Below are 18,404 nucleotides of genomic sequence, written 5' to 3'. Positions count from 1 at the left end.
GAAGCTCGGTGTTTCATAAAGGGTGTGGCACCTCCCCACTGATATGCATTGTGAGGCCATTGTTTGACTTTTTCAGAGTATTTTTAGATATGAACTCATAACTGCTTGTTCTTCTCCAAGACTCTCCTATTACATGAAATTCCTCTGATGAGATGATATCCTAGAAAATCCTGATCTTTAAGCCCAGGTGGGAGAGGTCTTTGTAGGAGATTTGATAATATTCACTTTATAAGGAGCATTTAAATCATTTTAGTCAATTAACATCCTAACTGGTTATTTGATATCATCAGACGCCCAGGTTACCAATGTGGCCCATGCCTTTTTCTCTGTTAGGCTGTCTATATTAATGAACAGCGTTTGTCTTCTGTTAACTAAGAGTTCTGTCCTGCAAATTAAATATTTTTGCTTTGAAAAAATGGGCAGGGAGGCTAAAGGAATCTCACAGATTTAAAAGGAATAATGTTTTTATCAGATGTTAGATCTCTGGCTTTTTGGTTGTCTAAGAGTCTTAGAGTTGCAAAGCAACTCAGAAGCCAGCCCTCTCAATTTACAGATCAGAATATAAAGTTCAGAGCAGTTGAATTACTAGCCCAGGGATAGATACATTTCAGCTTCCATGTCAGTCAGCTCTGATTGGTTGGGATTTGGGCTGTTGGAAGCCATAGTTTGACATTCTTCACTTAGAACAAGGTCACATAGCTAGTTTGTGGCCGTCTGGACTAGAACTCAGTTCCTTTCATTTCTAATCTCATTTTCATTTCTCCTAGTCATTTTATTATAAACCTCATGAAAATCTTTATACTGAATACATTTTTATAACCTTGTAATCCATTATGTAGGCATGAAAATGTAAGATTCTGACATTTTTATTATATGCAAAGAAAGTGAAAATTATCTTGTTAAAAATAGCATGCTTATTATTCAATTTCGAAAATGTAGAGATGTGTGAAAGAGGAATGTGGCTTCACATACATATCTTTTAAGTATGGCCCTTCGTTACTGAGCTCTGTTTTACAAACTGTATCATCAGCTTTTAAAAGGACACGTTTCAACATGGATTAAATCTTTGGGGAATTAGCTTGAATTATTTATAAGTAAAAGCATACCTTGGAGATATTGCGGGTTCGGTTCCAGACCACTGCAATAAAGTGAGTATCACAATAAAGCAAGTCGCATGAATTGTTTCATTTCCCAGTGCTTATAAATGTTATGTTTACACTCTACTGTAGTCTGTTAAGTGTACAATAGCATTATGTCTAGAAAGACAATGTTCATACCTTAATTTAAAATATTATTGCTAAAATATGCAAACCATCATCTGATTCTTCAGTGAGTCGTAATCTTTTTGTGGTCACTGATTATAAGGGGAGGGGAGGAAAAAATTAGGGGTTTAGGGTTAGCAGATACACACTACTATATATAAGATAGATAAACAACAAGGGAACTATATTCAATACCTTGTTATAGCCTATAATGGAAAAGAATCTGAAAAAGAATATATATAAAAAACTGAATCACTTTGCTGTATACTTGAACCTAATACAACTTTGTAAACAACTATACTCCAATAAAAAGTTGTTTGTTTTATAAGAAAAGATCATTTCTTATAGGTCACCATAACAGATATAATAGCTATTAATGAAAAAGTTTGAAATATTGCAAGAATTATCGAAATGTGACAGAGACATGAAGTGAGCCAACGCTGTTGGAAAAATGGGGCTCATAGTCTTTCTCGACACAGAGTTGCCACAAACCTTCGGTGTGTATAAAGCACAATATCTACAAAGTACAATGAAACAAGGTCAGCCTGTAATTGCCAAAACATGCATATATCTATGTGTGTGGAATAGAAATATATTTATCAATAGCTAAGAGTAATTGTTTGTATTGTGATGTTATGAATAATACAGCTGTATTTCATAGTGTTTTTAAGCCCAGTGCGTATATTTTGTGTATTTCCTTGGATAACACTGTTGGCACACAGTGAATATCTAACAAAATGATAACTCTTTTCCCATACCGTATTTACTTTAACTAGAAGAAAATTACTGCTTTGTTAATGTGGTGCAATTTTAAAAGTTTGTTAAGATGCTAAATGAATTTCATAGTATTCTGTTACAGTATTATCATTTTTAAATAGGACTAGTCTTTTTCTCTTCTTCTCTCTTTCAACCTCTCTCTGTCCCTCTTATATATACATACACCTTCCTCCAGTCATTTGCCTCTCCTGTGACATGCTCTGTGTCTTCACCTCCTCACCTTAGTAACCAGCCATACCAAAGTCCTGCATTTCATTGAAACCCAGGCTTTTTTAAAGATGGTCTCAGGCTATTCCCTCTACTTCTTTGTCTGGTGGTTCTTTGTAGCCTGAAAAATTGAGAAATGTCCACATTAAACCATGATCACAACTTCCCACACTTTTCTGTGTCCTGATATTTGAGTCCTACTTTGTGTCTGGCACTGTGTTGATTATTTGGAGGATACACAGTAGTTCCTCTTCAACGAGAATACTAAAATATTATTGGAGCCTGCATCTTCTCAAGGCAGGCCCGACACTGACCCATGCCCACATCTAGGACAAAACTAAGCTAGTCCAGTGTATTTTCAGGGCCTTGCATGTTTTCTTCCTTTCAGATATTACCCCCATTTTCTTTTATTCTGATATACTGCCTTTTATTCTGTGACTAGATACAAGGCTTCCTTGCAATAACTGGTTACAGTGATAAGTTATTGGAAGTTCATTCACATGAAAGTGCGTGAAATGCGTAACTGGGCACATAACCAAATCTAGACTAACAGGAGAAAGAACTGCTAACGAACTCAGAGCTTTGAGTCACATAGTTCTGGGATTAAGCCTTTTCTTTGAGACATCTGTCACTGAACAAGTGAAAGTTATCTAACTTCACTTAGACCACTGTTCAGTCATCTGTAAAATGAAGGTAATACGTTTTATCAACTGTATTCCTAGAAAGAGTAAAAGAAAAGTCTAAAAAATCGAGCGATTTGCTTGATTTTCAGTCAATGCTTCAAAATGTCAATTCATATAAGAACAAAACAGCAATGCACTGGACAACAGCAGAGGGAGGGAAAGTGAATAAAGGAGAAGCTGAGGACTCTAAAGGCAGATTTTGTGGGGCGCATATCCTTACCAGAAGGTCCTTCCTGTTTGACTTCTATTGGCTGGGGGACTACAGAGGCTCAGCGAGTTATGTCTTAGTTATATTTGTGCTGGTGCCTGCAGCTTTGCTTCCCAATATTTATAAACGTTTTAGGTTGTTTTTCTTTAATGGTATTATTAACAGGGATTCATCCTCATCAAATCAAGTATTTATTAATTGAAGATTTCTACTCTCAAGTAGCTCTTGTGTAGAGATAATATGGACATACAAGAAATAATTAAAGTGTAGAACTTGTTCCATAAAGGTCATCAGTGCTATGGGATATTAGGGAAGGGAATGAACACTGTGAGGACGAAACATCATATGAATGACAATGCCACTTTTCTATTTTGATGTGGCCATTGAAATAAAATGGCTTAAAAGTATGTTTGACACCAGGACTCAATAAGCTTAGTCCTGAAGAAGCTACTGTAAAAAATCATAATTTTGCCAGATCTTGTTTGCAAGATTTTGACTTCCTAGAAGACAGTAGGTTTTGTTTTTGTTTTTGTTTTTTTATTTTATTTTATTTTATTTTACATTTTTTATTGATTCATAATCATTTTACAGTGTTGTGTCAAATTCCAGTGTTCAGCACAATTTTTCAGTCATTCATGGACATATACACACTCATTGTCACATTTTTTTCTCTGTGATTTATCATAACATTTTGTGTATATTTCCCTGTGCTGTACAGTGTAATCTTGGGGGCATAGACTGGGATTTCAAAATTGTAGAATAGATAAACAAGATTGTTTTTGTTTTTTTGTTTTTGTTTTTTTTAAGTATTTAGTTCATTTGCCATCAACATTTGAAAGGCAGCTAGAGGCTTGGTTTCTTCACATTCCAATGAGTGGAGCCCAGAACTACCAAGGTGAAGGATGCCAGGTTTCCTAACCCTGTTTCCAGGGACCCACATTTTCTGGGAACAGATCTACCTGGAGCCATTTGTGATTGATTATCCAATAAACTTATAATATGATGGCGAAAATACAATCTTTGTTTCTATGTGTTTGTCGGAGCCAAACGCAGAGGTACTGGAACTGCCTGCTTGTTTTAGTGACAATTCTGATTTCATATAGCAGAGAATCAAAGGCATATATAATTGATTTAATTATTGAATGTGTTTGACATTAAACGGTTTTTGTTTTTGAAAATTTTAGTCAAAGATGGACTTGAAATGTCTTCTTTAATTTTACAGTGAGTATTTGACTATATAAAAGGTTTTTTGAGTATGGTGGAATTCTCCTGAGTTCAGTGCCAATTTATTGATTCACTAGGCATGATTTGGTTTATTTTGTTTTGTGGTGATTTTTAAAAAGGGAAACATCTCTCTTTTGTTCCTCATCATTTGTACAATGTTATCCCCTTCTTTTTGGAACTTTGGCTTGAACTAGAGTTTAATAAAGTTTACTGTAATAGTACAGTAGTTTACAGGTGGCTCATATATATATGATATGATGTGAAGGTTGTGTATCTATTAATTTAGCAATTACTTACTGATGTCCTGCTATGTTCTGTGCTAGGTATTGGGTGTATGGTAGTGAACAAAACATACAAAAGTCCCTGCTCTCATAGAGCTTACAGTCAGCAATTAAATAAAGTAAAACACTGTAATGAGACCAAGTACCTGGAGTAGTAAAGCGGGGACAGGAGAAGGTAAGAACACAGGGTGGTTGCAGTTTTAAACATGGAGATCAGTGAAGACCTCACAGAGAAGGCTGAACAAAGACCTGACGGTGAGCAAGAGAGGAAACCACATGGCTACACAGGAAGGTGGGGGAGGGGGCTGAGAATCTTCTAGGCAGAGGAAACAGCAGATGCAGAGACCCTGTAGTGGGAACATGCTGTGTAGAGGGAGGCCTGTGTGGGATGGGGGTGGAGAGGCTGGTTTTGGAGGGCCTCTCATGCCAGCAAAAGGACTCTCGCTTTTACTCTGACCCAGCTGAGAAGCAGCGGGGGTGTTAAGCAGAGGAGTGATATGGACGGCTTTAGCTTTAAAGGCTTACTGTGATTGCTGTGCACTGAGAGCAGATGATAAGGTGGCACGAGCAAAAGCCAGGAGACGAGTTAGAGGCAGTTACAATAACCCAGGCGTGGGAAGAGAGTAATTATCTACTTACGGTGCGTCTAATGTCCTGTGGGCCATTTTGTTTTATTTTTCAGTCTTCTCCCCCCCACCGCCATGATTCAAATCTTACATAGAAGGGAAAGAGAGAGATAGATTAATGACATTTTATTTTTTTTTTAGTCCTTACTGGTAGTAATATGCCTATTGCATGTATACAGCATTTTATAGTTTTCAAGCCATTCTTATTTGATATATGGCCACATTTAGCCCTCACGATGGCCTGGTTAGGGTGACAGTTGCTAGGTTTATAGGATGTGTCCAGAGTCACACAGCTGGTCCCTTCTCGTTTCAGGAATGCATATTGGCTTCAGTGAGTGCATACAAACTAAGCAATGACCAATAATCATCTATTTGTGGAGGGTGGGACTTGGGTGCACTTTAAGAAGTTTACCCAGCTGCTGACTCATTAGAGAGTGTATCTGTCATTGCTGGTGGCTATTTTGTCAAGTTGAAAAAAATGCATTATTATTGGAGTTGAATCTGTAAATTATTCAGAGAAAATTCTTTGTAAACAAGAGCATTCATAATTTTCTCCTTTTAAGTTCTCTTCTTTTTATAAGGTACACATCTCTAAAGATGAAATTTTTAAAAGTGTACTAAACTTGGAAGAACTCCCCAAATGTAAGGGAAATTACGATACCAAAAGATATTTAATTTTTGCTTATCAGTAATATTAGGTACGATGTTTCCTTGTATATGTCAGAATATTTCCGACTAAGATGGTTTTCCCATATGGAATTTAAATAATGAGGCTTGTGACATTTTACTTTTAACCTACAAGATACTTTGAGTACAATTAAAATATTCATGTTATGTCGAAGCAAATAGCGTAAATAACTTTTTGGTGTGATTTAATTTAAATTTAAAATATATTTTAAGTGTTTCAGAGAAGATGAAAGCTTGTGGAAATTGCTATATGTTATAGTAGTTGAGAAAGCAGAGTGTGTATTTTGTATTCAGAAATATATCATGTAACAGCTGTTGGAAAATTTGAATGAAAAAAAAAACTGAATGGGCAAATATACCTTTGTAGTCCAAGGGAATAATATATCACTTGAATTGTCTTCTTGAATTGCCATTTGTCTAGGAGATTGAATTTTTGACTATAGCAGCAATAAAATACAAAAAAGGCAGATTAGTATAGTGATATTTGTGAAAAAAAATTTAAATGCTCAGGATAGGAATTTTCACACAATAGTACTCCATTACTTTGTAACAAATATGATTATTGAACAGGTTAATAGTTTATGTTGAATAACCTACTTATTTGAATGAGCTCTCAATTATACTATTCTTCACTGAAGATGTATTTTTTTCACTTTTCAGTTGAAATAGCAATATGTATAAAGTGCAGTTGATGTTCTGGCTTTCACTCTGACAAGCTTTTGCTATGTGTAGAATATGTGGTAGGCATAGTGCTTTCAAAATATCCTTTCTGAACTTTTTGTTCAGGAATGGTTTCTGGGGCAGCTGAGCGGTTGATGCCACGGGCGACATTTGAGACAGTGGTTTGTTGTTGCTGTTCTCTACTAGTCTTCTTTGTGTGGACAAGTCTTCATGTCCTCCTTCCCTCCTTTTCCATTCTCTCTTCTTGTTGACTTAATTCCTCCACTCAACTGTATTATCGAGTGCCTACCATATGCCAGGCATTATTCTAGGGGCTAGAAATACACCTGCCTGCTCTCTGCACTTACCATCTCGTGAGGGAGGTGAACAGAGAACAGCTTTAACAAGTGAAAATGTTCACTGTAAATAGGCCAAGACAGAGGGCTGTATTCACGCTTTCCATGTACCCAGAGTTGAAGCCAGTGGTACCCTACACCTTTTCTCCCTCCCCAGGGATGTGCCAGAGATACAGATGGGCTGTCATTCCCTTATACACCTTCACTTTCTTACTTCCCATTAAGAGTTCACTAATTATTACATATTTTAGAAGATTTTCCTCTCCTTCCACGAGTCCTTTGCTTCATTCCTTTAGTACCACACAACATGTTGAATTTGTTTCTAGCTTAGATTTTTGCTCACTACCTTGCAATATTTGTGTTTCATCCCTTTTCAAAATGGCAGTCCCACCTGTCATCCCTACCTGCCCCATTAAAAGCCAGGTAAGCATCATTTCTATTTATCTTTGTTTTTTCCAGAGGCTAACACAATGTCTGAAGCAAATCAGTTTCGAAAACTATTGTATTTTTTAGCCAAACTAATAAATTATTTAATCTTACAGTGCTCGCTCTTGTAACTTCAACTCACAAATACACTTCTCTCCTTTCTAATACCTAAGTGGTTAAATTAAAGCATAAAATGTTAGATAAGGGGTTAATTTCCATAACTTAACACATTCTTGTCAATGAAGTAAAATGTAAATGATACATTAATAACTAGTTTCCTCTATTTCACCACTTATATGTTTCTCAACCAAAGAGGAGGATGCTGAATCACGTTTAGAATTAATCAGAAGAAACATTAGAGATGTGGAAAACAACATAATTATACATGCACTTCTAGACTGCGAAGTGAAATTAGAGAAGTAGTTCATTTGAAGATCTGTGTGACTCATTATAATGCAATCAATTATATGGCTCACCTTAAATTATAAAGTAACAGTGAGAAAATACCGTGGCCTAAAGAAATATTTTATGTGGATGATGTCATCATGCACTTACAGGAATCGGTATTGATATAACTTTTCATGGACAAAGCTTTAACGTTTTAAAGCAACATTTCAAAAGAAAATTACATTTTGAACATTTAGTTGTCCATGCTTTTTGTTTGTTTGCCCACTCCAAAAATGGAAAGAAAGGAATCATGGTGAATACATTCTTAGAGTTTTAAAACTGTTTGCCATCTTTTTCATTAGTTAAAAAGAAGTACGTAAGTATCATCAATTTATAGAATAGCAGTCATTGCCTTGAAACATCATTTTCACACTATTTCTAGTGAAGTTTTTTTTTGTATCTATTTATGATTTCACCACTTTTAGTCACACCAGTTTGAAAGAAGGGCTGTTATGTTCTTTGTACTCCCCAAAAGGGGGGAGAAGATAAACAACACAAATGCTTAGTCTGTCTTTTGTGAAAATAGCTACATTTAAAGACCACTCTTATACTGTTCCTTCTAAAATGTCAATTACTAGATAGGGAAAAGTTAAATTCAGGTGACTGTGATAGAGAGAAAGGAAGGAAATATATGAATATGATGCAATAATTTCTTAACTTTTGTTTTCTTCATATGTGGCAGAGGAGCTTATAAATACCCAAGGTTTTAGTTGAATGATAATTCTTATTATTTAAAAGAGAAACGTAGCATCAGTGTAATTGTACTCTCAAGGTAGATGTCTGCTTTTCTTTTGTTTTTAATTTATTGTGACTTTAAAGGGAATGGTTGTTTCATAATGAGTTTCTGTCCATGATCAGTAAATAAAAATAAGGAGGAAACAGTGAGGAGAGGGCAAAATTGCAGGTTCTGTTTCCTAGTCTGATCCATTAGTGATAACACATAAATCATGAATATCCTTAATTCTTGATTAAAACCCTTGATTAAGATGGAAGAGTTTCTAGTTTTCCACCTTTAAACATTCTTTAATATGGAGAGTCGACAGTGATGGATTGACTAATATGTAACAAATACAGAATCAGAGGTCTGGAATAATCCTTGAAATATCACTTCTAACTCCCTGAATCTCAGAAGAAGTGTACCTAAGTGTTTGAATTCCTAAAGATCTTTAAAATTTTTCGTTACTTTTTTGCTGTGATATATACCATACATACAGATGCATCATAGAGCTTAGACAGTTTAAAGGAAAGATATAAGCTCCTATGGAACGACTACCGAGGTCAAGAAATAGATCATTACTAGTATCCCAGAAGCCCTCTCCGTGTGGAATTTCATTCCCTTTCTATCAAAACTAGTTCCAGTTATTTTCAAAGTTTGTGTTCAAGGATTCCATGTAGAATCAGTTTTTCTCCCCCTTAAATGATTTGTTATTGGAAAGAGTTAAAACTCCATAGATATCCTGTCTAGGCAAGAGGTGTTTCCATTCCTGGTTCTTTCAAAATGCATTTAGCGGCTGAAAGTTAAAGTGGATCGGTTAGGTTGTTGTGCCAATTGATGCGCTTGGTGAATAAGCTGCTGGGAGTATCCTTCTCTCTGTCTTTGAAAGGCAAAGGCTGAAGGTTAAAAGTGATGGAGGTCTGGGTGGAGGGGGTTGAGAAGAGTTTCTTGGATTGGCACCAATTAAGCCCATCTTTCATGATGATGTAACAAATCCAGTAGAACTACAATCAGTTGTTGCAATAGCAGGGGAGAAGGCAGCTACTAGAAAGCAATTTTCAATTAATAAGACATCAGACAAATGATGTAATAATAATACAATCAGGTTTTTCAGAAGGAAGAATGTCCACTGTCATTCTTGACTAAACACTACATATTTAAATATACAGCTCAGTGCTCTGTTCATAAAACTTGTTGCTTTTCTTCATTTTGACAGATAATGCATTCTGTTCAAACTTATTTTTTATGCTGTTTTCTTACATTGGGCCATTCGTTTGGTTTTGTTTTACGGGATTTTGAATTATTAATCACTAAGCAGATACTTTATTCCTATAAAAGGAATTATAAACATCACTGAAATGGTGCTGGGGATGAAAGACTAGATGGGTGCTGGTTTTTGCAGTGTTTTTCCCCTGGGAGAGCTGTTGGCAAAGTATAACAATCTGTAATCAGATTACTGGAACAGAAAGGAAAAAGGAAGCAAAAAAGTAAATTAGCCATTTGCAAGTCTACTTATATTTTTCTCAAAAGAGGAAAAAACATTGCCTTTAAATATCCGTATTTATAATTATAGACTGTAATAAATACCCTATAAGATTTGATTTTATGTCTGTGCCACTTGATTCTTTGTTTTCATTCTCTCTTGCCCTCCTTGTTCACTTCTATACTCTGTTACAGATCTGCTTAATAATCATTGCTTCCAGGGTAAAACTGTCATCAGCCAGAGAGGTGCCACTTTACAAAGAGAGATGTTTTGGCATGCTAAGACACAGAGGACATTAAATATGGTGTCAGACAGAACAGATCTTCTTTATTTTGACCTATAAAACATAGATGCTATTGTGAAAAATGTCACTACACAAAGAATCCTCAGCTGGTAGCTTTGGGTGATATCCATCTACAGGTTTGCACTGTATTTTACTGTGTTTTTTGCCTCTTCTTCTTTACACTTTGAAAAGAGAACCAGGGGATTCCCTATACTATATATCAGCTTTGAAACATCTTGTCTGCCTTCAGAGGCGTCTCTGAATGGAGTGCTCCGTTTTCTTGTTAGAGAATATTCTTTAACATGTTAAAGGGTCATGGTTTTATCGTCACTACTTGGAGGGAAGAACAAGAACTAATCAATATTATTTCCTACATCTCTCCTGGGTGTCTTACAACCCCATCTATTTGTTTCTTGTTTCTCCTTTACTTTTCCTGGGTGAGATCATTTATAGCTAAAATTTCTTACACCTCAGACGCAATGCATTAGGATATCCTATTTTCTACCTTCAGAATAGATACAGATTTCAACCACTTGGTATCTCAGCCACCCTGGTCGGACCACCTGGATTACAGCAGAAAGCAATAATATTATATAATTTCCTTGCATAAGCAAGAAGGGCATAAGCTTTTCCCCCAGTTCATTCTCTATAAAGAAGCGAGTGATCCTGTTAAAATGGAAATCCAATCATGTCATTCATCCTAGACTCTGCAGTGACTCTCCATTTGACCCAGGGTACAAACCAAAGTCTTTACAGTGAGTGACCTACAAGGACCTCCAGTCGATTCTCCATTACCTGCCTGACCTGCTCTGCTTTCTTGATTCAACCGCATTTGCCTCCTTGTAGCTGCTTAGCTCCAGCTCTTTCATCTACCTGGAGACGTCTGCAGATATCCACTGTGCTCCCTCTCTGATGACCTCTGAATCTTGGTCAGATGCCCCCCATATAGTCCTGCAACTTACCCCACACCTCACCCCGGCAGTCCCTCTCTCCATTACTCTTCTTCCCTTCATCTTTTTTCCATGATGATTATCACCTCCTAACATACTATATTATTAACTCATTATGTTTCCTGCTGGAAAATTTATTTGCTAATGATATATTTTAAACCCTTAGGAATTATGTTCTGAATAAATGACTATTTATAAAATATAGGGCAGCATCCGCTTTCTTACATCCTAAACCAAATACTAAAACTGAAACTTAAAAAGGAGAGTAAGTCTCAAACATAAATATCTTTGAACTATTTTTAAGTGATCATAACAGCCTTATCTCTGTCTTTGTCAAAAGCATTCGTAAACCCTTTATTATCCTATTTGGTTCCGAAAGGGAATTGCTAAAAGACAGGAGACATTTTCTATCTAGATTTAATTTCTTTCTTGATTTCTGCACAACTCTAAGTGTGATACAGTTCTCCTTTAATTTGTAGATGGGAGTGGGGAATGAGAATCTCAGAGTAAGCAGACTAATATCAGATAGGAGAGTTGATCATAACCCCCTTGTCTTAGTCCAGTTGGGCTGCTACAGCAGAATATCATAAGCCGTGGGACTCAGAAACAGCAGAAGTATATTTCTCACAGTCTGAAGCCTAGAAGTCCGAGCAAGATCGAGGCTCCAGCAGATCTGATGTCTGGTGAGAGCCTGCTTCTTGGTTCGTAAATGGCCATCTTCGCATTGCAACCTCATGTGGAAGAAGGGGTGAAGGAGCTCGCCGGTGCCTCTTTTATAAGAACACCAGTCTCATTCAGGAGGGCTCCACTCTCATGACTTGATTACCTACCAAAGGCCTCACCTCCTAATACCATCACACTGCGGGTTAGGATTTCAACAGATGAATTTGGGGGGGAACATATACTTTCTGTCTGTAATACCTCTCTATTTCCTAGATTTGGAAATAAAATAGCAAGGTGAAAGGATGAAAGCTATTGGGAGAAAGTCTGACATTAAATCATAACCACAAAATATGGAAAAAATTGGTTTATGGCAGTATGTTTAAGAAAACAGCAATTCAACATATCATGGCATAGTTGAGAAGTGTTATTAAGCCAATATATTAAAAGATTTTAAGTGAACTTACATGATAACACCTGAAGACAGTAAGGATTTTCAATTAAAAAGATCTCATATAAATTAATGAAAAAAATATGAATCAGCTGAAAATGTAGTGGAGGTATATGTTGGTATGCATGGGGGTCCTGGAACCCACCCCCCGTGGACACTGAGGGACAACTGTATAGTTTTTGCTTCTCCTGAAGTCCTCAAAGGGTTATGGTGAAGTAGGACTGACTTAATGCAAAATAATCTATTTTTAATGGGAACTTAGAAGATATCTGGAGTTGTTTCCTTTAGAAACCAGAGCTATTTATTTGTATTTAAAGCAGCGTTTATTATTTGTACCAGTTCAGAAGTGTTGATGTTGATGGATAAAACAAAGTCTACTGTTTTGTTGGAAATTTTTGACATAAAATTTCTTTAATTGAAATGTATTGACATGGACATTGTGCATCTTTATAATGATGATAATTTAAAAAGAAATTTTAATAGTTTAATATGTTGGGCTCCACAGACTTTGATCTTACTGAGTATAGTCGTGATGTATAATTTGGGATTGGGTTCAGCTGCATGTAACAAAACAAGTGAAACAGCTTCAATAGCCAGAACTTATTTCCATCACAAATGAAGGAATTTTGGAGAGAACGTAAAATGACTTTTCCATATATTCATCTGGGACCCAGACTCTTTCCAGCTCTGCATTCTTCCATCTTTATAATGTTACCCTGACGTTATGGTCCAGTACAGCTGTTAAGACTCCGGTCAGTTTATGTGCCTTTTAACCAGCAATACTGAAGAAGGAGCAAAAAAGGGCGCACAACCAAAACTGCCAGATGGCTTTACGTATCTGCAGTTGAGGCTGGGGCATGTCCTTTAACTGAGCATTAATATGACTAAATAAAAAAAAAATTAGACTCTTGTGATGAAGGTGGCAGGAGGAAAGGGGTATCATAAGGCTAGTGGTCTTGGTTACAGGAGGAGATTTTCACTTAATAATTAAACCAGTTTGATTGTTGGAAATTTAGAAGAAACATATTCTTTACTTGATTTTACCTTGTTTCTTTCAGTATAGGAATGGTGTGTGTCATCGAGCTGCTTTTTTTTTTTTTAAGACAATTTTGTCATTGTGAATAGTAAACAAACTAGGATAGAAACAAGAAATAACACACATAATAAGCTTCATTAAAATTCAGTTATTTAGAGTGAAATACCTAATTCTTTTGGGCAACTCATGCTAACAAATTGTACTTAGCGTAATTGCTGGGTTAATACTCTCTCTTTTTTTCCGGATTAAATAATTTGATTTGCGTTGATTATGGCAGTTACCCTCTGCACTTGGAGTAATAGCACACTGTTTTTTTTTATGTATTCTTGGACCCAGAATCAAGCCTTGCTTTTTCTACTGTCTCCACCTGCTCACTCTCAAACTCCTACACACACACACACACACAGAGGCTGTTTTTTTCCCCACATTGTGGCATAAGGATCATTATTTCCTCTTTTTTTTTTAGATCAAAACTAAGTACTTATCAGAACAGGCTCAGTCCGTGGTTTTTCTGTCCTTTGAAGATTGTGGCAGTTTTGTTGTGTGTCCATAAAGACTTAAAGAGCTTTAACAGTTGAAAGAGAGAGAATTTTAGTACTTCAGGTAGGTTTAAAGAGTATTCTTGACCATTTCTCTCTATCTGCATTTTATAACGTTACTCAGGGTCATAAATAAACAATTGCAAAAATATAGTGTGTGCTAGAAGTATTTATAAATTTGGTCATAATCAGAAACTCACTAGGACTGTTTTTATGAACTTGAAAAATGTAGATGCATTACTTTGTCTTGAAAAGTAAGCTGGAAAAGTAGTTTCCAACAAAATTATTGACAAATAAGACAAGGAGAATTTTAATTGTCAGATATCTAAAGTTAAAATCTGACCCCCAAAAAAGGATAGTTAAATCAATGAAAAGGAATAAACATCTGGAAAATATGCTTAAATTTATATAGGTCATAGCATGTGTCAAGGCTGTCTGGATAGGAGTTAATATGGCCATACTCAAAACTGGTAATTATTTGTGAAAAATGAAAGTTGATTCCTATTGCGTGCCATACACAAAAATATATTTCTGATGGGTTCAAAAGTTGTCAAAAATTAAAGCGTGATTCGACTAAACTCAGGATGGAGGAAGTACTTAAAAATGAGAGAAAAACACAAAGGGTAAAGTATTGATTGTTTGATTTCACAAAATACAAACTAAATGTATGTATGTGTATATTCACACATATGCAAATACATGGAAAAGAGACAAGAATACATGCAAAATTGTTAGTACAAGTTACTTTAAATGAGTGGGATTGTGCAGGGTGCTGTGTGAGGCAGTCTTTCACTATTTACTCCAAGTATTGCTGTGTTATTTTAATTCTTGAACAACAATGTAATGAATGAATACATTATTCATTAAATCAAAACAGTTACGAATGTGAAAAAAAGCAAACAATGCACATGCTTATTGGATGAATTTTATGAGTCAGATTTTGAGCCAGACATGATTTCTCCATTGGATATGCACAGTGATATTGGGTTTTAGGTAGTTCCAGTTTCTAGAAATGTAGTTTCCTACATTTAAGATGTGCATTTAATGTAATGACTTGATTTTTTTTCTGTTTGCAAAGTTGCTATTAAGTTGAGGTTGCCTCTGAAAAAAGGATGGTCCAAGTAAACGGGCATTCAAAAGCAATAAAATACAAAAAAAAAAAAGAGAGAGAGAGATGAACATCAGCCTAAACCTCACAGCTTATATAAAAACTAACTCAAAATGGATCACAAAGTTAAATGTAAAACATAAAACTGTGAAACTTAGAAAAACCCTACGAGAAAAATCTTCAGGACCTCGGGCAAGGGGAAAAGTCCTTAGACTTGACGTTAAAGTCACAATCTATAAAAGAAAAAATGGATGAATTGGACCTTATCAAAACTAAAAACTTTTGCTTTACAAAAGTCCCTGTGAAGAGGATGTAAAGACATACTACAGACTGGAAGAAAGTATCTGCAAACCACAGTATGTGACAAAGGCCTGGTATCTAGAATTTATAATAAGTTCTCAAAACTCACAGAGGTTCACAAAATTGTTTGCAGTAAAAACAAGCAATCCAATTAGAAAATGGACAAAAGACATGAATAGACACTTCACTGAAATTTGGATGACAAATAAGCACATGAAAAGATGCTCAACATCATTACCCACTTGGGAAATGCAAATTAAAAGCACAGTGAGATATCACTACATACTTATCATACTGGCTAGAATTAAAAAATTGTGATGGGGAGGGTATAGCTCAGTGGTAGAGCATGTGCTTAGCATGCACAAGGTCCTGGGTTCAATCCCTAGTACCACCATTAAAAATAAATAAATTAACCTAATTACCTCCGCCTCTACAATAAAAGAATTTAAAAACATAGTGATAACACTAAATATTGGCAGGGGTGTGGAGATCACTCTCATATGTTGCTAGTGGGAATCTAAAATGGAGTAGCCACTCTGGAAAAGAGTAGGGCATTTTCTTACAAGATGGCCATGTGACCCTGTAATTGCATCCTTGAGCACTTATCCCAGAGAAGTAGAAATTTACGTTCATACAAGAACCTGTACATGCTTATTCATAGCAGCATTATTTGTAGAAGCCAAAAACTGGACACAACCCAAATGTCCTTCAGAAAGTGAATAGTTAAACAAACTGTGTTACATCTATACCATGAAATAAGACTCGGCAGTACAAAGGAATGAACTATTGATACATGAAACACCTTAGATGGATTTCAAGGAATTACAGTAAATGAAAAGACAGTCTCAGAAGATTACCCACTATATGATTCTGCTTTTGTAACTTGCTTGAAATGACTAACTTCCACACGAGATGGAGAACAAATTTCCTCACTGTGCTGTTGTACAAGAGTTGTACAGGTTATTCCCATCGGGGAAAACTGGCTGAAGGGTATATGGGCTCTCTCTGTATTACTTCTTCCAACTGCATGTGAGTCTACAATGATCTAAACAAACAAACAAAAAAACTCAAACCAGTAACAAACAAAAACATAATGGTTTCTTCAACTTAAGGGAAAAGGGACAAAAGACTCAAGTGTGGTTTGGTAACTTACCCAGGGTCCCGCAGCCTATGAGCAGCAGAGCTTAGATTTGAACTCAGCTCTCTAACTTTAGAGTTAGTTTGTTTCCACAGCATATGTCATCTTCCTGGAATGTCCCACCCAAGGTAAACGGCAGTGATTTTTATATGCAGCCTTTGGAATCCACTTCTCCAGAGTAGCAAAGAGAATTGAGATCAGACCTTAGGTTGTAGTCAAGCTCTTCTCAACTGTGTTTTGCAAAAATATCTGTCAGCGCCTCTCATTGTAAGATCACCTGGAAATTTCGATAAAATGGAGATTCTAATTCAGCCAGTCTTGCTTGGGGCCTGAGACTACGTATTTCTAATAAGCTCCCAGGTGATGCTAAAGCTATAATCTGTGGACCATTTGCTGAGCAACCAGGATGAGAAGAACTTCTATCACCGCTGTTTGTACCTAAAAGAATGCCTTACAACAAACAGCACTTTGGATGTGGTTAGATTGCTGCACTCCAAAGGCACGTGGAATGGGAGAGGAAGGAAACCACTGTCAGGGTATGGTTTAAACCTGGGAATCTATCCATAAGTGAAGATCAGTTGACAGGCATTTTGAATGGAAGAGAAAAAATTGAGTGAAAGTATAAAGTGGCACTTTGAGGTCAGTTGCAGTAATAACAGCTGGTTGTTGTGCATGTGACGTTGTCTACTTTCTAAATTCCTGTGTAAGAGAAGTTACTGATAAGGTGGGAAGTTTATTGTGTCCACAGCCTAGACTGTCATCGGACCTGACAGCTCCATTTCCATCCATTTAAGTGTTTGGGGATTTGATTCGTCCTGTTATCTAAACTAATTAAGATCAGAACATCCGTAGCTTCCGTTTATTCAGGGGTATGCAGGTTTTCCTTTTGTATTACTGAAGAGAACAAAAACATTGTGCCAGAGAGCTTTAGATGTCCTTCTTTCAAAGTCATCCTTTAATTATTAATGCTTTTAACAGGCTTCATGAAAGGTGCCATGTTTCCTGAAGTAACTAACGCTTGATTTGGCTGTATGTTATGATGGGAAATTAATAAATGAGGGTGAGAACTGGGGAAATGAAGTGTGAAACTGTGGTATTTCAACTGTGAGCCTCTTTTGTGATCTGTATTTCGTCATGTTCTGGGTCACATTTGGTGGTGGATTTGCTTGTGGATCAACATGCCCTTAGGCTGAAGTCATTTCTTTCAAACCTCAGGCATAAAGGGTGGAACACTGTACAACTCTGCCACTAGCCAAGCTGCAAAACTCTCATTTCAGAGGGTGTTGTGCTGACTTGCTTCTTATGCCCAAGTTGTTGCTTTTTGCTTTTTCCTCTTCTCTTAGAATAGTCCCTGATGGTGGAAATAATGGCACACAAAGCTACTCTTGAGAAGTTCACTTTCTCACTAGTCTCCTGCCTCCCATCTTGACCCCAACCGCCTGTATTCAGCCTCCGCATCACAGCCAGGATAATCTCCTATCACACACCTCTGGTCCCATCAGCTACAGGATAAAGGCTGATACCTTGGCATGGACCACAGGTCCTTTGTGCATTGACTCCTGCCTTTCTCTTCTGGCTCATTTCACGTGGGTCCCGCTTCCAGTGTTCCCGGCGCTCTGGCTGTACTTGTAGTTTTTGGAACTCAACTTGCTGTCTCCTGCTTGACCTGTAAGCTGTTTCCTCTATTCAGGGTGCTTTCTCTCCACTGGCCACCTGGTGAACACCTGGTGCTTAGCTTAGACACGGACTTCCTCCGTGAAGCTGCCTGTCTTAGTCAAAGCTATTTGGTTTCTGAGACTAGAAACCCACTCAAATTATCACAAGTAAAAATATTTATGTAAATGAGAGAGCAGGCCACTTAATGGACGTTCCCAAATAGGACAGTAAATATAGCCAG

At 36.7% G+C, this 18,404-nt stretch overlaps 1 protein-coding gene across 12 annotated transcripts in view; it reads left to right on the top strand.

Annotated features, from left to right (window-relative positions):
- The window catches only part of PAM (peptidylglycine alpha-amidating monooxygenase), a 255,430-nt gene that overhangs the window by 69,297 nt on the left and 167,729 nt on the right, over positions 1-18,404 (top strand). The gene's annotated exons all lie outside the window — the stretch shown is intronic.

This window comes from Vicugna pacos, chromosome 3 (genome assembly GCF_048564905.1).
Source record: "Vicugna pacos chromosome 3, VicPac4, whole genome shotgun sequence".
Classification (NCBI taxonomy): domain Eukaryota; kingdom Metazoa; phylum Chordata; class Mammalia; order Artiodactyla; family Camelidae; genus Vicugna; species Vicugna pacos.
Note: the sequence above shows the minus strand (reverse complement) of the source record. Positions and strands in the feature narration are given on the sequence as shown.